Source organism: Bombus affinis, chromosome 4 (genome assembly GCF_024516045.1).
Source record: "Bombus affinis isolate iyBomAffi1 chromosome 4, iyBomAffi1.2, whole genome shotgun sequence".
In the NCBI taxonomy this organism is placed as follows: Eukaryota; Metazoa; Arthropoda; class Insecta; order Hymenoptera; family Apidae; genus Bombus; species Bombus affinis.
This window is the reverse complement of record NC_066347.1, coordinates 11,515,305-11,535,263: the sequence shown is the minus strand read 5'-3', so window position 1 is coordinate 11,535,263 and position 19,959 is coordinate 11,515,305. Positions and strand designations below refer to the sequence as shown.

General features: G+C 43.2%; 1 protein-coding gene and 1 long non-coding RNA gene across 5 annotated transcripts in view; one reads left to right on the top strand and one right to left on the bottom strand.

Annotated features, from left to right (window-relative positions):
- Positions 1-19,959, bottom strand: part of LOC126915053 (AT-rich interactive domain-containing protein 2) — a 56,895-nt gene that overhangs the window by 28,317 nt on the left and 8,619 nt on the right. The window lies entirely within an intron of this gene.
- Positions 10,846-16,541, top strand: LOC126915180 (uncharacterized). Its single transcript, XR_007710057.1, has 2 exons — positions 10,846-11,279; positions 13,719-16,541. It is a non-coding gene; the product is annotated as an uncharacterized LOC126915180 (long non-coding RNA).

Sequence of the window (19,959 nt, the reverse complement as noted above, 5' to 3'; positions counted from 1 at the left end):
GCTTAGCAGCGTTCGCCTGTAACACGACGCCTGTCCACGCGTCTTAACTCCTAAAAACGCGCCTTAACACGCGAAATAAACGTTCAACTTGAGACGAATAAGAGCGGAGCCGAGGATATATTCTTCCACCGACCGATTCCGTCTCTTCGAAGCATCCGGATTAACTAGAATCCGAATCTTCGAAATCTGGATCACGATTGTGAAAATTGCCGCCACATTTAACGCGTGAAAAGCCGAAATTAGTAGTACGCCGTTATATAACCGGACCTTAAATTATTGCTAGCTCTGATGCGAAGCGAGACGTTTCCGCAAAGTCTGCGCGTCAGAACGTACAAATTCGCAATTGATTTACACGATTAACGAACGTTGCAATTCATCGTCTTACGACAAACACTCGATTACAACGTGTCGATCACTCGCTAATCCCCGAAGGAGAAACGCTTTTATAGAAACGTACAGCGTGTATCTTACGCGTTATAGCGACGCAAACATACGTATATATATATATATAATATAAACATATTTCGATACCGGACGGATCAATGGCGATGCGTCGTTTTAAATTCGACGCGCGCGTCGCTTCGATAAACAGTTGTAGCTGAATCGCCGATATACAATTTTTCCCAAAATCGCAACGAAAGCGTTCCATCCTCCGCGTATATCGAGACTATATCGCGCTACCAAACTGCGATTACGCGTTTTAGCTGTACAGCATTCGCTAGCCGTGAAACGTTGCCGTGATACGAGACAAAGCGACTCTGAAACGAGTCTGAAACTGTTACGGATCGCTTTAGCGCGGCAAATAAGCCGCGTTCCCGTGTATCTTCCAGAATCGTCGATTCGTGTAAACTAACGAAGAAAAAGGTTTCTGGAACGTAGAATCGAAAATTGCCAAGGTTGAATATTCGATCACGTTCCGCGAGAAAACTGTTTGCGTAATTATTTTCACGAATCTGACAAAATTCGAGAATATTCGTCAACGTCGAACTTTCTACGCGGCAAACGTAATTCGAAACTCGCCGATTAATCGTCGATACTCGTAACGTTGAAACGCTAACATTTCGTTCCGTCGGACTAAATTGTCCTCTATAAATTCCACCGAGCGACTCGTTCCTCTCGTATGGAAAAAATTAGTCTTAACGGCAACGCCTCTGAAATTGAAGAATCTTCCGTGCACGCGAAATCGTTGGCGCGTAAGAAAACGATAAGAACGTGAAAAAAGAATTGAGAAGGAATTAAGAGAGAAAGAAAGAGATGCAAAGATTTACATTGGTAAACATACGCAGACAAGGTTTTATGGTTTAGCCGATGTTATCGGACATTCTACAAACGCAGACGTTAGGATACGCGAGATTTATCGGGATACCTCCCGCCTTGCGGTTCTCTGTTCCCCCGATAAAGAACTACCTCAACTTCGATAACCTTTTATTAGCGATTAACGCGTGCTATCTCTTATCTATCAGGGACAATTTGTATCGGAGTTGTCGTATTAGGTGCTGGTATATATCGTTCGACGAAGACACGGCCAGACATTGTCTTTTCACACAAACGCTGATCTCTCACTACGATTGTTAACCGCTGCTGTGCAATTAATACGTACGCCCAGGTACTCGGTATCGCATCACGCGTCATAAAATGAAAATAATTAGAATCAAAGTCCAAAGTGAGTTACGCTCTTCCGTCTTATCTACGATACTTGTACGTTGAAAAATTTCTTCGTTCGTTTCCTCGCGGAGAACCGGCCAACGATCGTAGAAAGATCGGCCAACGAGAATTCGCTCGAACCTCTAAGGCTAGCGTCTCGTTCGATCGAAGGGGAGAAGCAGGTAAGAAAGGCAAGTCGCCTGGAAGAAGTAGTTACCAGTCTCGACAAAGAAGCTAACAGGAATCTGCTTCGAGCTGCGGCAACTTTTTGTTCGATCCAGAGAAACCATATAGAAAGAGGGAGAGAAGGAAATCGTGACAAACTGTAAGCAGCTTTGGTAAGGTAAAACAAGCAACGCGAACTCCTAGCACGCCACTCGTCGACGTTTAATTAAGAGAGATCAGGAAAGAACAAATGGAAACAAGGAATCACGTAAGAACGAAATATGACCAACGATGCGATTAAACGTAGTATTACCGACGGTATTAAGAAACTGAAACGTTACAGATAAAAAGCGCTGGTAACGACGATGAAAATTTCAGAGATTTACGATTTGCCACGCATTTCCGGCCATTTCGACCAAATCATTGAAAAATCATTCGTCTCTTGCAAAATATATAGAGAAAGTCTAAAAACAATAGCATATATAATTTATAATAACGTTATATCATAAAAAAAAAAGTACAACGTATAATACGAAACGATTAATAAGGAAAAATAAGGATGGTCGTAAAAGCTACAACGACCTCATCGCCGTTTATTTCTTACGATTTCTTAATAATTCGTTGTTACCTGGCCACGCTAAATTGAGAATAACGAAGAATTCTCGAACAAGCTAGATTTCCGGTTTACGACTCGTTAATATTTCACAATCTGGAAATAAAATAAAATTGGGTGGTTGACTGACTATCGCCAACGAGCATCGCTATCTATCTTTTAACGACCAATAAAATAAACACGTACCACTTACAGTAGCATCTTACATACGCGCGCTTACTGTCACTAAAAGCGCTCTCGTCGTATCCAAAGATTAATATTCGATGCTCGCCAATCATATTCCAACCGCTCCGGGTTATCCGAGTAAAATCATAATACATAACCTATGCAAAGCGCAACATCCATCATCAACGCCATTCACGCTCGATACACCATTATCCTCTTTTACCACCAGAAACAATGCACCGCGAGCGCCATCGTTGTCGAGCGCGTCACACGCGACGAAACCAACAATAACGCAAAACATGCCGTTCGCCCTGAATAGCCCCCTGTGTAAGGTTGGCAGAAGCACCATTACCACAGGAACACAAGGACGGAAACCATTTCGTATCATAGTGTGTGTGTATGCGTACGCGTGTGCGTATGGCGGCACACAGGGACAGATACCGAGATAAATTGACAAATTGATATAGCAAGCGCGTCTCAAACTCAAAAGAACTTCGGTATAAGAGATATTGCTTGTAAAGTTGAAACTTACGATTTCGACTCTATCTTGCGGTAGCCTTAATACCTGCGACAAATCGTGACATTTTGGCGCTTGCAATGCTATGCGATGCAAGTCCGTATGCCACGCGCTTCCAAAAAAAATGTGCTTCCCTTATTTTCGCCAAGTTCTACGTGCCTTACAAACGACGCGGACACGGACTACCGATTAGTCGAGAGCAACAAGAAGCAAGAGCGCGGGTCTAAAGCGTACGAAGAGGACGCTCGCCTGCCCGCCTATTATTACATCCCAGTCCAAGTATACATATACATATACATAGGCGCGATTTACTGGCGCCGATTAGGTAGCATAGCAGCACCGGCACACGCGGATGCCCCCGTCTCGGCTGTAATCGTGCGACTTTGCTTGACCTTGACAGTATGAATTACACAGCGCATGCGCGGAGACGTTCTTCGAGAGCGTCGAACGCTATCCACGTGTTCGTTCGCCTCCGAGGGACTGCACGATGAAAGTGTCTTTGCCACCACGTGCTCGTTGGGGTAGGACATGGTCTCTCTCTTCCTCTCTCTCTCTCTCTCTCCCGCTGCCCCTCTCTCCCGCCCCTTCTCGCACACGCTCTCCTCCTCCCTAACGCCCCGGTGTCCATGCTGCACCGCACCGGCCCGCCAGCTACACTCTCTGGCCTATGGCTCCGCGCGCGCCGCCGTTTTCGCGCTCTATCGCTCGGCTTTTTCGCGTTTCCAGCGTCGCGTCGCGCGCCGCGTGCCTCGCACCCGAGATTTTAACCAGTCTCGATCTCGTCGTCGAACAGATACATCGACTGCGGCGGCCGACCGTGTGTCTCGAACCCTGTTACCACGCTCATCATCCCCCGCTGTACGGTGGTGAGGATAGCCGGCTGCTCGTCTAGAAGATCGCTCGTCGGTGGCGACCTTCCGGTGGTCAGCCGCGTTACCCACACCGAGAAGATCGTTTCGAACGTCTCCAACGAATGGATATCGCGGATACCTTCGTTCCTTCCACGGTTATACATGTCGGCATTGGTCGCTCATCGCTTTAACGCGACGTACTCGAAGGAAATATCGTACGCAATTTGAATTCATTGATTCACGATCTCGCGTACATATTTCACGTACATGCAGCGATACGAACGATATATTCCGTTCGAACGACTCGTCTTCTTATTTGCGTTAATTAATCCGACGTGTATTACGTTGCTGTATATTTTTCATTATTTACGTATTTGCGATATCAAAGAAACACATACAACATCGATTTTCTGTCGCAGAAATAATCTACGAATATATGTACGTATCTCTGTTTAACGTTCGAACGACGCGTCTTTTAGTCGCGATCGATGAAGGAAATTCAAACTTGTTCGCGTTCAAACGCAATATTTTATTACTACTTTCACGAATTACGTGCCTACGATTTTAACACGAATATACCAATCGCGACCGATCGAGCGGCCGAATAAGTACGACGACATTTGCGACGTACTTGTAGAGATTTTAAGACGGTAAAATATCACGAAAAGGAAAATGTTAATTTCACGATGATCTTGTTTTTCTGCTCATTTTTTTCTTAAATAATTCACGCGCGGTAGAAAAATACCTTTATTAGAATTTCTTCAGATTTTTCGAACGAATTAACGCAAGTCGAAACGGCGAAAAAATGGAGCAAGCCTATATTTTGCTGAAAATAGGATAAGTACGCTAGTAGGATACGCTACACGATGCAATTCTCGATTCTTCTTTCCCCTCCCGTGCAAGATATATCACGTATTTACCACGATTATTACCAACGATGAATTAGTTTTTCAGCAGCGAACTGGTTCCCAGCTTTTTCGCGTTTTATATTTTCCAATCGGCCTGTCTGCTCGAGGAGACGGAGAACTGGTTGGAATTACGAGCACGCTGACGCATTTGTCTGTCTCTCATCGGCTATGAAGTAAAGTAAGGCGAAACCGATAGATGTAGCCGACGCAGCGCAGCTGTGTGTATCGTACGTGGGGCTCGAAACCGACAGCAAGACGCTACTCACGCGCACGCACACAGAGGATAAATCTTTGCATCGACGTCCTACTTTCGATGTTCCGTTCGACACGACCAACGATCTCGACAATGCCGCCAAACATAGTATCCACGATTCGTCGGCATATTTTTGAGACGAGCCGCGGATGTTTTGATCCTCGCGTTCCTACGGATCAACGTATTCGTTTTCGTTTTCGTTTGCAGCGATTTTCTATCGTTTGCAATACACGTAGAGTGGTTCTAAAAAGTATTTGCACATACGTACGCACGTTGCACGCCTCCTCTCCTTCACGGTTCCATCGAACGTTTCTAGTCATGCAAAACTACTAGCAAACGATACCGCGTTTCATATACTCGAATCTAATTAACCAGTATGAAAATGCTATAACAAATATATAACGTACGTATACGTTTTACGAAGAGATTTTTTTTACAGCTACCAAGTCGAAGCGATCGATCGAGAGTTTTATTAAAAAATACCGATACAAGTGCGTTCTTCTTTAAGAACGAGATAAATCTATAAGAAATACGAGCTGCTCGCAAATATCAAGCGCGTACAGTCGCTTATAATTGTTACCGTCGTCTCGTTAGATTCAGCTACGATTAAATTTACGATCCGACGAATCCGATCTCTTTGTACAATGCGCGTCTGTCGTAACAAAATGGCCTGAAACACCTGCCAATTCATCGATTCCCGAATCTACCAGACGATACACGGATCATCGATGGATCATTATAAATTCCACAGGCGATGATCGACGATAAACGCAACGAAGAGAGCCAAGAACCCTGTTCCCAGAATACCGACCAAGTAAGTACCGCCCCGGTGAACGTTCGACTCGAGATCTACTTGAAATCACGGCGATCGTTTTTCTCCGTTTCCGCTCCACTCTATGCTTCGCGATACGAGCAAGAAATCCAAACAACGTGGTTAATTGTAAGCGCAAACCTACTTCGATCGCAACTTCTTCTTAGCATCTCGAGTATCGAGTACCAATTAAGGGAATTTCAGGATCGGTGTACTCGAGGCACGAAATCACGTAAGCGATTTGTTCGCAAAATTCTTTATACGCGTAAAGTCAATTCTTCGACGTCGAATTTTAATACGCTTAAAGTTGGAACTTTTAAATGGAACAAGCGAGTTCTATTATTTACAAGTTAGAAACAGATCGACGACAAAGTATCCGTCCGGTTTTCTGCGACGCGGTTCTCGTTCGAACGAAAGAAAAAGACAAAGAGACGACAGCGATTCTATTAACGGCAACTTGTGCCGAAACGGTGGACAAAGCTAAGATCAGGTAAATATCGAAATGGATGCATGTATCGTTCGAAGGTTCTCCGACGAATGTCACCACGGGTTTCCAGATATATCAGCCACTCGCTAACGCCAACCATTAACCTTCTTACCCCATATCCTTTGCATTCGAATCACTGAACCCAACAGTTAGCCGTATCGGTTTCTAGTTTCTGGCACGACGGTCGGTAACCGAATTGTCGGCGAGATTCGCGCAACCTTGGACAGCGGCACGGCACACGGTGTCGCGTGGTTCGGCGCGGCGCATCGTCTCGCGTCGCGGTCCTGCACAGCAAAAAGCAAGCAACTTGGATCGTGCGGAGAGCCCCACCATCGCGTGAACTCGCAGGCACACGACTGACAGTTCTCAGTCAGCTGATCGTCCACCAGAGGGTGAAGGGGCAGCAGTAGCACCAGCAGTAACAGCAGCATCAGCAGTAACAGCAGCATCAGCAGTAACAGCAGCACCAGCACCAGCACCAACACCAAAATCGGCACCAGCACCAGCACCAACACCAACATCGGCACCAGCACCAGCACCAGCACCAGCACCGGCACCGGCACCAGCACCGGCACCGGCACCGGCACCGGCACCGGCACCAGTACCGGCAGTAGTAGTAGAACGACCAGCAGCAGGAGGAGGTGGCGGAGGAGGTAGGAGGTAGGAGGAGGAGGAGGTGGAGGAGGAGGGACGGGTGTGGAGAAGAAGGGTAGGAGGGCGGAGGGGTTGGCGACGCGCAGTCTGCCGTCGTCGTCGGGATCAGCTGATCGGTGGAGGTGTGCTGGTGACTGACTGACTGTGAACTCTGAATGAACGCGAACGGACGAAGAAGTCTTCGCGTGCGTACACGTATAGGGAGAGCTCTCGCCGGTGCCTCTCTCGGGGGAGGGGGAGAGAGCGAGAGCGAGCGCGTATGCGCGCCTGGCTGCCTAACTATGTGCGCCAGAGCACTCGCGAGGGAGCAGGCACGAGCGTATAGCAGCGAACGGAAGTAGCGGCCCGATACGGAAAGGCCAGGATGACCTCGATATCCGCGCCAAACCATCGACGGCTCTGCTTCAAGGGTTGGTAGGCAGCTGACGCGTAAGGGACGCTGCTTGCTCGTACGACGAGCGTATAGACAGGTTCGCGGGTTGGCGCTGATGAAACTTGGACGGATGCGAGTGTTTTTCAGAGCCTTGGCGTTTGAAATTCGAGCGGTATCGAACGATGACGTTGGCATCGATCGAAGATTTGCAGCGACGAAATTGTTCGGGCTTGTTTTACCCCCCGTATTCTATCGCGTTGTACCATTATAATAAGATAGATCTCGTTGTTCTTGCGTAATTATATCGCTCGATTCGGCGAAACATGTGGCAACTTTGTTCGTGGGCCGAACGGGCGCCAGGACGATATCGAGAAAGATCGACTCGTAATTGTACGTAATGTGTACACCCCTTGAAAGCGAAAAACTAGAATTCGCGTTAAGCGTATGGCGTGTTCCCAAAAAGATTTCCACAGCTTCGAAACGATACGATGTAATAAACGCGACTATATATCACCTATATGAGAGATTGGTCGCGGTGCCAGCCAACTTGCCCGATAATTGGCGGTAATTACGATATCCTATACTTTAGTAGCGCGTAATCGTTCGATCGACGGTCCGATGAACGCCGAGCGTTCGGTTTCACGGTACGCGTAGTAGTTGGATAGAGGTCGCGTCCGCGTAATAAACGTGCATACAGTCAACGACAATGGAATACGCAATGCGCGCGGTTGAGAGGCCACGTAATTCGCGACGAGAGAAGAACAGCCGCTCCTTCTTCTACCATAGACGATCGCAATGCTATCACAGATGCTGTAACGACGCGGTAACTACTCAGACGGGATCAGGTAGCGGCTGTCGTTCCTACACTCCGCGATCAAATCAGTCGTGTTTATCGAATGCATGCAACAAGTTTGCCTTTCCAATCAATTTTTACGTTCAAATTGTATTTTCAGTTGTTCGATACACAGACAGTCGATACACGGAAAAACAAAGATTTAAGACTTTAATGGCTTGTAGCATTTTCCCTGAAAACAAAATAAAAAGAAGAAAAGGGGGAGGGAAAAGGAAAGGGAGACATACTTGATCAACGTAGAAACAAAAGTCCATCCTTCCGGAATAAAATCTAAATAAATAATATTACTCGAACGTGGTTCTTCGCGATGTTCGACGTATAGGAACAAACGATCTGTTTGTTAACGTCAAACAAATTTAAAAAAAAAAATCTTTTTTAACTGATTCGAATGCTGCGATCGATCGCCTGCGAAATTCCGAGATTTCTCGTATCGAATGGCACGCGCGTAAAAGGACTAGTATGTATAGCGTGTACACTAATAATATTATCAACGTACACGTAAGAGATTATATAAGTGGTAAGATCGGTTTTGCGATTGAACGATGAAAATACATGAAAAAATAGATATTAGCCAGAAACAGCGTTTCGAAAAACTTGGCGTTTTATTTCAGCATCATATCCTCGTTGTTGCACGTATGCGCGTACGAATCCGAATTTCTCAAATTAAATAAAAAAACAAGTTATACAAATTTTAAAAGCGTTACGTATCGACTAAATTTTTTAGCTTTAATCTACCTTCAAACTTTTCAAACGAAATTTATACTCGAGAAAATTGTTATATCGATAAATGGAATTTTTATCGGACGTGGTGTTGAAAATTACTCGGTCGATAATTTATTAATCAACGCGGTATGCGATTCGAAGTCTCGCATTCATCTCGCAGAAATCAAACGTTTCGCCGTTAGCACGTTCGTCCGGTCCATCGGCTTCACGGATAACACGTACGAGTGCCACCTCGGCTGAGGTATAGCAGACGCAAACGGAGCAACGAAGAAATCGATTTTTCAAATTTGTTCATAGAGAAAGTACAGTTTTCTTCGATTTCTTTCGGGATAAACGCGCACTCGAAAATATTCCCGAGTATTCTCCGCTACCTAACGAACAACGACCATCGTGCGTTGTGCATCGTGCGTATGTATGTACATAACTATCTCGAAAATACGAAAGATAATCTGTGTATCGGAAGGTTGACGCGGACACCGATATTCGTGCTACATCGAAATGCTACGAGCAACATCTTCTAGCCTATCGTTTTTCTCTTTCAACGTCTTATACAGAAAACATTTACGTATTTCAACATCTCGAAGACTTTGGTCTTTCTTTCAGCAAAGCACGAAACGGACGGTGTGTAAATATCGGTATATGAATACGCTTTTTGGGCGAAAAGCTCGAACCGACGCAACACGACGGGCTACGGGCGACGGGCAACGGGCGACGGGCAACGGGCAACGGTCGACAATCGAGGCACATCTGCGAACTCGTGCGGCTGCCACGTTGTGCGCACACAGTTGTCGCAAACCAAACAATGGCCATACTCTTTCTCTGTCTCCATGCTAACTCGTTACATAAGATAAACTAATCTACCAGAGTCACAGTGCGACGAGTGTGTTCCAATGAGATACCGTGTCCGCCAGACTCAACTTATTACGATGGCCGCCCACGTTGCAGTATCTATCAAAAATTCCTTCCTATCGTAGAACGAAACGACGCGAAGCGAAATGTCTAGAAAACCGAACACTTTTTCAGGTACAATCTTACTTTCCTTTGTACCATATTCCTTGCAAGCAGGTATAACGGGTGCTACTACGATTCCCATCGCTTGAAAATTTGCAAAAAATTGAAAACTGAAAGTAATATTTAATAATATCGAATCTTTCATTTTTTTGCGATTCTATGCGCGGCAAATACGCTTCGCAAATACGCGCGACTTTCGCATAAATTTGCATGCAAATAATATTTCCCTTAAACGCAAAAACAATTCACTTTTACCGCGTAACCCAAAGTTTTTCTTCAAATATTAACGATCGTTGCATAACGTTAGAAATATAATCAAACGCCAGAAATGAATGAAATACCGTATAATTGAATTTCACAAGTTTTATTCAGCATTTAGTTTGTACAGACTCGCTCGTTTTCATCAAAACATCACCTCATTTGAACAGCTAACCCTCTTGATGGCATCTAAAAATCATACAAATTTCAATTCTCAATCCATTACAGATAACGTAAATGCGATAATGGGAATTATTGTTACGCGTTACTTCTCGAACCACAAGAGTATTAATAACGCGAGGATTAGACCGCCACTGCACGATTTATCTTAAACCGAACGCTACGCTCGTTTCAGATAACTACCGCCACTTTTACGATCATTCTTTAATGGCGCGTGTGCCAACGGGTTATCCAGCTACCCGACTGCCGCCACAGATAATACGGATTAAGAAACACGCGCTCAGCTTTTCCACCATTTTCAATGTCAAAAATTAAATAATATTCCGAATCTTCACGTTCATCGACAAGTTACGTATGGTTCTTCGATACAACAAAAGTATTACAAAAATGCGCAAACGTATTTGCATATTGCGAGATTCATCAATTTCTCTAAAGTCAGGTAAAAATCGATATTCTACCGACTCTAATCGATACAAATATCTTCACTCGATCCTATATAGATGATCGCAAATTGTTTCTTCGAATACCGAAAATAATCGACGGAAAGTACGACACAACCAGCATCGAGTCAGTAAGAAAACACCAGCTGCGGAGAAACATTCGTTTTCAACTTGGTGAGCAAAAGGTGTTTTTCGTTAAAAAGAGAACCACGGTTGCAGACGTTCCAGCTGACAAGTTGGCGAGAAAGCTTCGGGCCAAGACGAGACAAAGTAGAAAGACACGGAAAGCGCGCGAACATGCGTACGCCGCAAATGGGTCGAAGCCGATGTGACAAAGGAACGAAGCAAGAGCGAACGAGAGGAAAGAGAAAAGGTAAGTACAGTGACCTCTGGCGATGGCTCGTGTTCGAACGATGGCTTACCAACTGCTCGGCCAAGGCCATTAATACCGATGTATCTCGTGCACGGTGCAGAAATGGGAACGACAAAAAAGCTTCGATTACCGTAGATCCTCGTATATAATATATAAATACGATATATGTAATCGATAGAAGAAATACGACGAGGTCGTAAATTAACGCAAGCCTCGGTCGTACCAATGAATCGCTGATACTCGGAATTGCATATGAGTCACTCGTGAACCAAACGAATCGGCTACATTTTCTCGAAATTTTTCCGTCCTGGTGTAAGAGCAAGCACGACGAGTAAGGGGAATTTTCCAATTAACCTGAAAAACCGTTTAATTTAGTTTAATCGATGATTGTTCCGAACAAGCATACTTCGCTGCCTAACTGATTTTACACGATTTTCCTAATTCTGCTTGCCGGCTACGATCGCAAATACGATTTCGTACGATATGACAAAACATTACTATAGCCCTTCTTAATACAAAATGAAAAAGTACCATAACCTTCGCATAGATAGATGCGATAGGTCGATTCCAAAAGGAAATAATAGATTCATAATCGTTCGCGTATTTCTCTAAGGTCAAACGTATCTTCTAACACGTCGGTGTTAAATATTTATGTACGTGAAAAGATTTATTCTATATTTCTGGCAATTTTTCCACCTCTATAGAGCTCTATACGCGAGAGAGATACTTTCCAAGCATGGGGGAGGGGGCTACTGTATTTATCTCGCCCACCCCACCCACGAACGCGATCGCTCGACCAGGCAAGCATTCGCGAAAGATTTCCAACGAGTTCTGTTCGCAGACAAAAGCAACACGACGCCAACAACTTTCTATATATCGACGTGTCTAAATGGAAAGTTTCGAGCTTCGTTAAAAACGAATTAGAAGACTCTGAATTAGTAGAATTTTGAAACGTAACTAGGAACGTTGGATGATTTTAAACATGCCACCCTGGTGTTTCATGTGCAACATATTTTTTTCATTGTACAGGCAAGTTATTTATATTTTGTATTCCGTTTAAAAAGCAAATTTCACTTGGTGTCAAGGTGACGCAGTACCAGAAATTCTATAACGCGTCAACTTGAACCAACTTGCTTGCGGAGTCGCGACAATGGCAAGTCGAACACACTTTTATCCATATACGATAGATACAGAATTTCTCCCTTACAGTCATTTAACGCGTAGTAGCTTGCACTAGCGATCAAACCAAAAATGGGATACTTCGTTTGCAATAATAAACTGTATACAATAAAAGTTGATCGATTCAAACGTGGATGTGCAATTTATATTTGTAATTTAGTTCTCAAATGGTTTATTTTCAAATTGGTAACAATATCGTCCAATATTCAAACACATTTTAAAACGTTTAGAACGTTTCGACAATACGTCGTATGATTTATTAGCTGCGTTACTCGGCTGCTTCCAATCTCACGACAATAACGTTTATTCCGCTAATCCAAACGTTTCAGTATATACACGATATGCATCCTAAATACACTTTTAATTTCCATGAAAGGAAGAAACTAAAGGAAAAATCGTAGAAACGAAAAGGAAATATCAACAACGGCTGCGACGCGCTTAAAAAGTTACGCGTTAGACGTTTTCGCGTTGGTAAGAGAACGATCGACGAGTTCGAATTGAGGCGATATGCTTCCCTTTAGCTGTCCTTTATCCGTCTCACTTCTTCCTCGACTAACGGTGAGCCCATCTTACGACGGCGGAGCGTATACCTCAGGCTATCTCTATTTAATCTTGTCGAAGCAACGTTGCCGCACTATAGCCACCACGAGGCGTACTCTCGGAAGTGGTCTGCCCTCGGCTGACAGAATGGCAACGCCGCGGCATGCCACCATCTCCCTTCCACTCGAGCGATTCTCGCTTTCCAATTCTTTCCGTCTCTTTCTCTCCGCGTTACTTGCTACTCCGATCGTACGGCATCACCACACGCGACATTCGCCAAGGAGGTAGTAGGTGTCGTTACCTACGATCGAGGGACGAGCAAAAAGAGGAATGCCTCCACTGTAGCGAATCATGCGACCATCGAAGTAATACCGTTCGCGAGCCAGCGATCCGATCTTACCAGCTCGATCCTTCGAAACGAGGTTATATAGGCTCTTACGATAAACTTGACGTTTCTTTAGCCTTTTGGGTATAAGTTCAATGTTGGTATTATGAACGATGCTATGCACGTTTGAAACCAGTCCAATGTAATACTTTAATGCGCTATAAGAGAAGCATATGTACGTAATTCGACGTCGAACCATTCAATTGGTCGATTTAACGGTATCGTGTATGTACGTTCACGTATCCGTGAAAGGTATACTTGTCAAAGCACTTGGTACACGAAACAGTCTCGTTTCGTATAAAGAATGTACCGTTTTTGATCAATTTTATTTTCAGAAACAGGAATCTAACGACGGAAAAGTAAACGCTTTCTATTCAACGCCTTTCAAACAGTCAAACAATTCATATTTCAATGAAAACGATATTCCATTTAACGAACATTTTCCTTCGTTCGAGTAATTCTGATTATGGATTTTTTCCGAAAGAACATAGAACAAGCTAAATAATTTGAAGAGACAAGAGAGACAGCAGATACTTATTTTTTCCGTAACAAAAAAAAAAAAAAACGAATCTCCGAGTGAAAAGTACTTGGCCAATTTGGATACAGAGATGCACCGTCAGTGAAGCGCGTGCGTGGGACAGTCGCGCAGGCAAGAAAACAAGCGAAACAGCAGCAGCAGCAGCAGCAGCAGCAGCAGCAGCAGCAGCAAGCAAGCAAGCAACCAAGTAAGCAACCAAGCAACCAACCAGCCAGGCATCTCAGTTCTCTTCGGTGTCCCCGGCTGCACATGTGTGCAGGGCATGAGGTCGGTCTCCTCGTCATTCGATGTGTGAGAGCTTGACTGCCCCCTCCCCCGCGTACTGCCAGAGCGACGTTGCCGACTGTTCGATGGTTGGGCGGGCAGTGATGCCGGTATGCGTGTACCAGGGCGCGGCGTTGCCATATCGACCGTACCTCATCACCGGGGAGCGAACCAGCGAACGCCCCGCTCCCTCTCCATCCCAACAATAGCGCTTCGTCTCTTTCTCTTTCCATTTCATTCCCCCTTTATATCTTGCCTTTCTCTTTTCTCTATTACCTCCTTCTTTTCCCTTTGTTCCCTTTCTTTTTACGGTCAATCGTAATACTTTTCTCTTTAATACTGATCTTTTAACATACTTTAGGTTCCATATCTTATTCGTTTCGTCTCTCTCACTCTTTCTCTCTGTTACGTGCGCACCTACCATTTCCAAGTACAAGCGATGTAAGAGGCGCCGCGGCACCTGACTGACTCAGCATTACCGACTTCGTCGTGGATTCCTCGCACGCTACACGCACTGCGTATAGCGAGCAGACCAATGCCAGACTACGCTGCGTGCCCATTTGACGGCCATCCGAAGACTCTCCCGTATACCAGTCGCGCCCTTGAACAAGCCGGACACTTGCGAACGTATAACGCTTTCCCTCTGTCTCTTTCTGCATAAGTACATAGCGTATCCTTCTGACTCTACGCTGCTCTCGCAATCGTGCTCTTTCTCCCGGGGCTCCTCTCGTTTGCAAAGGGGTCTTTCCTTTCTTTTTCTTTTTTCCTCCTCCTCCTCCTCCTCCTCCTCCTCCTCCTCGTCTTCCTCTTGTCCCCGCCCCGCGCTTTTTCTTGCCGGAACCGGTAGGAGCGTGATGTTCCGCCACTGGGTTCTTTGACAACACACGTTATCCCGATAAAACGCAAAGGCTTTACAATTTATTTTACGCGTGGTTTACGCCTATGTTTTTATCTGGTTGGTCGCTCGATCGCGACGCGTTTCGGTGATTTTACACGTGTGTTTCTACTTGCTCGTGCAGCGGATAAACTCCAGGAGAAGCTCACTTCGAACTGTACTTCATCTTCGATTTCACATCGATTCATCAAATAAAAAATCTTCTACAAATCTCATAAACATTTTAGAATATAATAAGTCTTTACTTGCTTGTTTCAGAGAATTCCTCATTTGACGTTTCAAAGATTCTAACGAAATATTGGAATTATCCATTCGTGTGACCGAAAATAGCTAAAAATAATGAAGCACGTTCATTTTCTAGCTGGTCTATGATTTCGAAATTGGAACCTCAGATAAAATATTTAGATTAGCAGCAAACTGTGCGAGACTGACGAACCCAGCACGCTTGGTATGCAACAGCGAACCGACATGTGAGGAGGCGAAACGTATTACCTCGAATATTTCTGTACTCTTAGAACTCCGTAGTACATGACATCGTGGATTTGCATCGTATTTTATTTTTTCATTAAAAATTAACACCATTACTCGCGGCTACAAAAATTTCTCTGCACCCTTTTTCAATGCTACTTTTTAACAAAATTATATGTAATCTTGCATAAATAAAAATAGAAGCAATTCACAAAACATATTAAACTTCATTTATTATTTTTCAGGAACTATATATCGAGTTCACATAGGACTTTGATCGACATTTAACGTTTCCATCTGGTTACCGAGTATAAATAGCATTATACGTTTCAATGTGGCTGAAATATTTCTGTAAGTGAAATAATAACGGAGCACTCGTCAAAAAAGCCGAACGATTTTACGATTTATATTCCTTGGATCGAAATTTATTAACAACAAAATATTTTATAAAATTTCACTTACTATTTCATAAATTTCACAAGAAAAAGCAATGGTTCTTCCTCTTGCTTTATTTTTCTTTTCTACGTTACTGTATTTCGATTAATAGAAAGAAGATTAATGATCAACTGCGAGCATACTGGTTCTTCTTGATCTCAGTAATCGACGATTTCAATTTTAAAGTAGGCGCGGTCATATAATGCACTCGATAAGGCTATCACTGTTTCTGCAATTTCATTACTGTCATTGGTTTCACGCTGCTGTTCTATTACACCGTTCTAGATACGACTAAAAACAATTACAATTAGAGAACGGAAATAAAGATAAGAACCTAAAGTTTTTTTATCGTAAGAATATATTTATCGAAGGCACGCAAGCTCTGAATAACGTTGTCTCTTCTACCCTTGTAAAAATTACGTTTTAGAACAGTAGCTTCTCTCATTACCACTTCATTCCTTTTCGTTGATTACTGCTAAACGTATATTATTAATTATAATGTCGTGTTTGTGATATTTCAATTAAATAAAGTATGCGAAATGAAGAGTAAAGAAAGAATCCTGGTGCAATAAACTTATATTCATACTGCATATTCAAAACTTGTATTCATAAAATTCAACGCGAACACTGTACCCATAAAATCTAATTAAATAATTATTAAATATAAAACGTTACATTATCGGCAGTAATTTCATTCAATAGGATAAATCATTAAAGTTGTTGCAATCGTGTAAATATTACGTACCCAAAACAATCTATAGAATTTTCAGCAATAAATTAATAATTTTCCAATTTTTATCAGATATCCGTTATAAAGATACTAATTATAATCAAATTCGTTCTCTTCATCAACTTCGATAATAATAACAACGGTCTACAAAGTTGGTAATAACAAATGTGACATAAGAAGAAGAAAAGTATTTACAGCTTTCTGAATAAGACTCTTATTTGCTTCATTACACGTGTAACTGCGTGACTGTAGCAATCAGTAGAGGCATTTCTTTAACCAAGCACGAACAAGTTTATGGATTAGAAAAGCGAACGTAGAACGGAGAGCCGGCTACACACGTCCAGCTCGAAGATCACTATAATTTATTTCGAATTTCTTGTAGCCGAACGCGCGCCCGCGCGCCCGTCCGCCCGCGCGCACTCGCGAAAAACTTTCAGATGTATTCCGACAGGAGAGCGCGCTCCGATGCGCGTGTGCACACACGAGTATGAGTTTCGAGTTATCCAATCGTTTTACTTCTGTAAGAATCCGCTCTACACACCAGCGACTCGCTAATAATTTCTACCTCTACACACTTTCACTTCACGCCGACTACTCCTTAACCGGAGTAGAGCGACTTAGCCTCGTAACGCGCTGATAAATTCAACCGGGCGAACATACGAGATATCTTTCTTTTTTCCCTTTTCTGTCTTTTTGCCGAAGCGACCGTCGCGCGGTAAAAACCAATTGATTTCGAGAAGTTGGTAGATCGTGAACCTCCCAAGAGTGAACAGCCTTTTAACGACCCTGTGAAGGCGGAGAATTTCTTAACAAAGACACTTGGAATACTTTTTTTTTAAGGGAGGTAAGTAAAATGGAAGGAGATATAGCTTATGGGCGGTGACAGCAAAAAAGTATCGTCAAGTGCATCAACGTATCACAAATGTAACGCAAAAAATGTCAAATAATTACAAACTTAGAAACTAGCAATATATGTTACACTAACTAAAAAAATAAACATTCAAGCAAATGTCTATTACATACGTATTTTACTATCTATTAATGAAGTAAGTTCAGTAACAAATTACTCGATCATCTTCGTGTCTAGTAATCACTATCATCGCAAAATTGTCAGCATACCGATAAAAGCAATCTTGCAATAATAAAATATGAGAAAAGAAAAGAAAAATTTTATCGATTCGATGACCTATAGCGATGTCATCGACGATATTAAGGTATTTGTAGCGCGACGATACACCTCAAAACTAACATACGCGAAGCCTCGAAAGTCATATTCTTCGCGCATGTCCCAGATTCTCTCTCTAGGAAGGAATTTCTTGGCTGTCTGTACTTTCTACACGCGCGCTAACAAACAATTCAGAAATGGCCAGAACGGCACTTCTCATCATATTATACGGCACTTTGCACGCCGAAATTACATATTTCGCGTTACTTTTATTGGAAACCGACGAGGTCGGAGTTGAATTGTTTTTCTACAAAAAGATTCTTCTAGCCATTTCACGCGACATATTAGCTTTCTAGCAACTTTGTAAGGACGGTTTTCCCGCAATTAATCAAAAGGTAATTTCTTCAGCCACTTACTACAGGGATTACGTGATAAAACTTCCAACTTTGAAGGCGAATATCTCCATTTCGATAAGACCAGGCTCTTTAAAAATTGAATCGTGTATATATATACATATGTGTGTGTGATTCTTTATATATAATATATTGTGGCGGTAATTGACAATCCAAATACCACCACTCGACACTAACTAGCGTCGGACAACGGCAGCGCAGTGGTTAGCGCCTTGGGTTACGAACGTTCGGAACCCGGGTTTCGAATCCCGACGACCGGAGTCCGATTTTTCTTCCACGCAGCAAAAAACGGAGGAAAAATCGGCAATACCCCAGCTGTGACATCTACAGCCCCTAGCGACAATTACTCCGGACGAGGCCCAGCGCAACTACAATTATCACGGACAACATATATACCACCTCGATACTAAATAACGTATCGTCAAAATTTCAAAGAAATCGTAAGAAAACCAATCCACGCTATAAATACCTTAAGCAAGAGATAACACGGATGTTCGCCCCGTACTAACAATCCCGAGAAGTGGTGGGGATAACGCTGCGACAGTTAACCGGGCAAAGATACAGTATTACCGTAGATAATTGTAAATTATACAAAAGTTTGGTATCCCATTTTAGTTCGTTCATCTTTGTAATACTAATTCACGATTCGTGTTACGTTAGCATATTTTCAAATTTCAGGCGTACGAAACACACACGTCATTAAATTCGAAATGGAAACGTTATTTACTCTCTTCCATTTCAATAAAAATAATTCTGAAAACTATATATATACATATATATGTATTCTATACGTATCTCCAAGACGTTAAATTAGAGCTCGAACGTTGCAAGAACATAGATTTAGAATAAACACATAATATGCTGATAGATAAAGAACGATATGATTCAGAAGCACGCTGGGAAAACCGACACGATTTCCATAATCGACATCCGCAACGAGTCACTGCAGAAAAAATTTGCCTTCTTATAGGGTACGTATTATACTTCGTAGAATCGATCAATCGGATTAGTTATTATCCGAATTTACTCATCGCTGGAAAGATTAAAAAAATCTGATCTCAAATACTTGACCTTGAGTTACACCGAATGATTTAAACTGAACAGAAACGATCGCGGATATGTTGTACAGAAAAAGGATGTATGATTTTGATACTTTAAGTTTTGACGCAAGTTTTATCAAATAGTAAATTAAATAACAAAAATTATTTTTTAACCACCCAATCGATTAATTGTCGATGGATCACAAAATGCAAAAACACGCCAAAATACCTAAAGATATTTTCCCCCGTAAAGAATACTCTCGATATCTTGGCTGTAATAATCAAATTGATCGACTAGGTCTGCCGGTGGCGCGCGACGGAGAACATGGCGTCAACCCGCTCGAATCACAGATCCGCACTCCACGATGCATTCTGAGTCTGAGCGTAGTCGCGACCCAACCGCGGGTTATATAGTCTAGCGAGCTTCGATCACACTTGTTGAGGGGAAGCCCTCGTACGCCGCACCACCAACTACTCCTCCTCCTCCTCCTCCTCCTCCTACTCCTCCTTCTCATATAATATTCTCTCTCCCTCTTTCTTATTCCCTACTCGCACCATCTCATCCTCGCTCCCTCGCCCCCTCCCCTCCCCCGCCCTTCTGCGCGCACCTTCTTCCCACTTTCGGTTC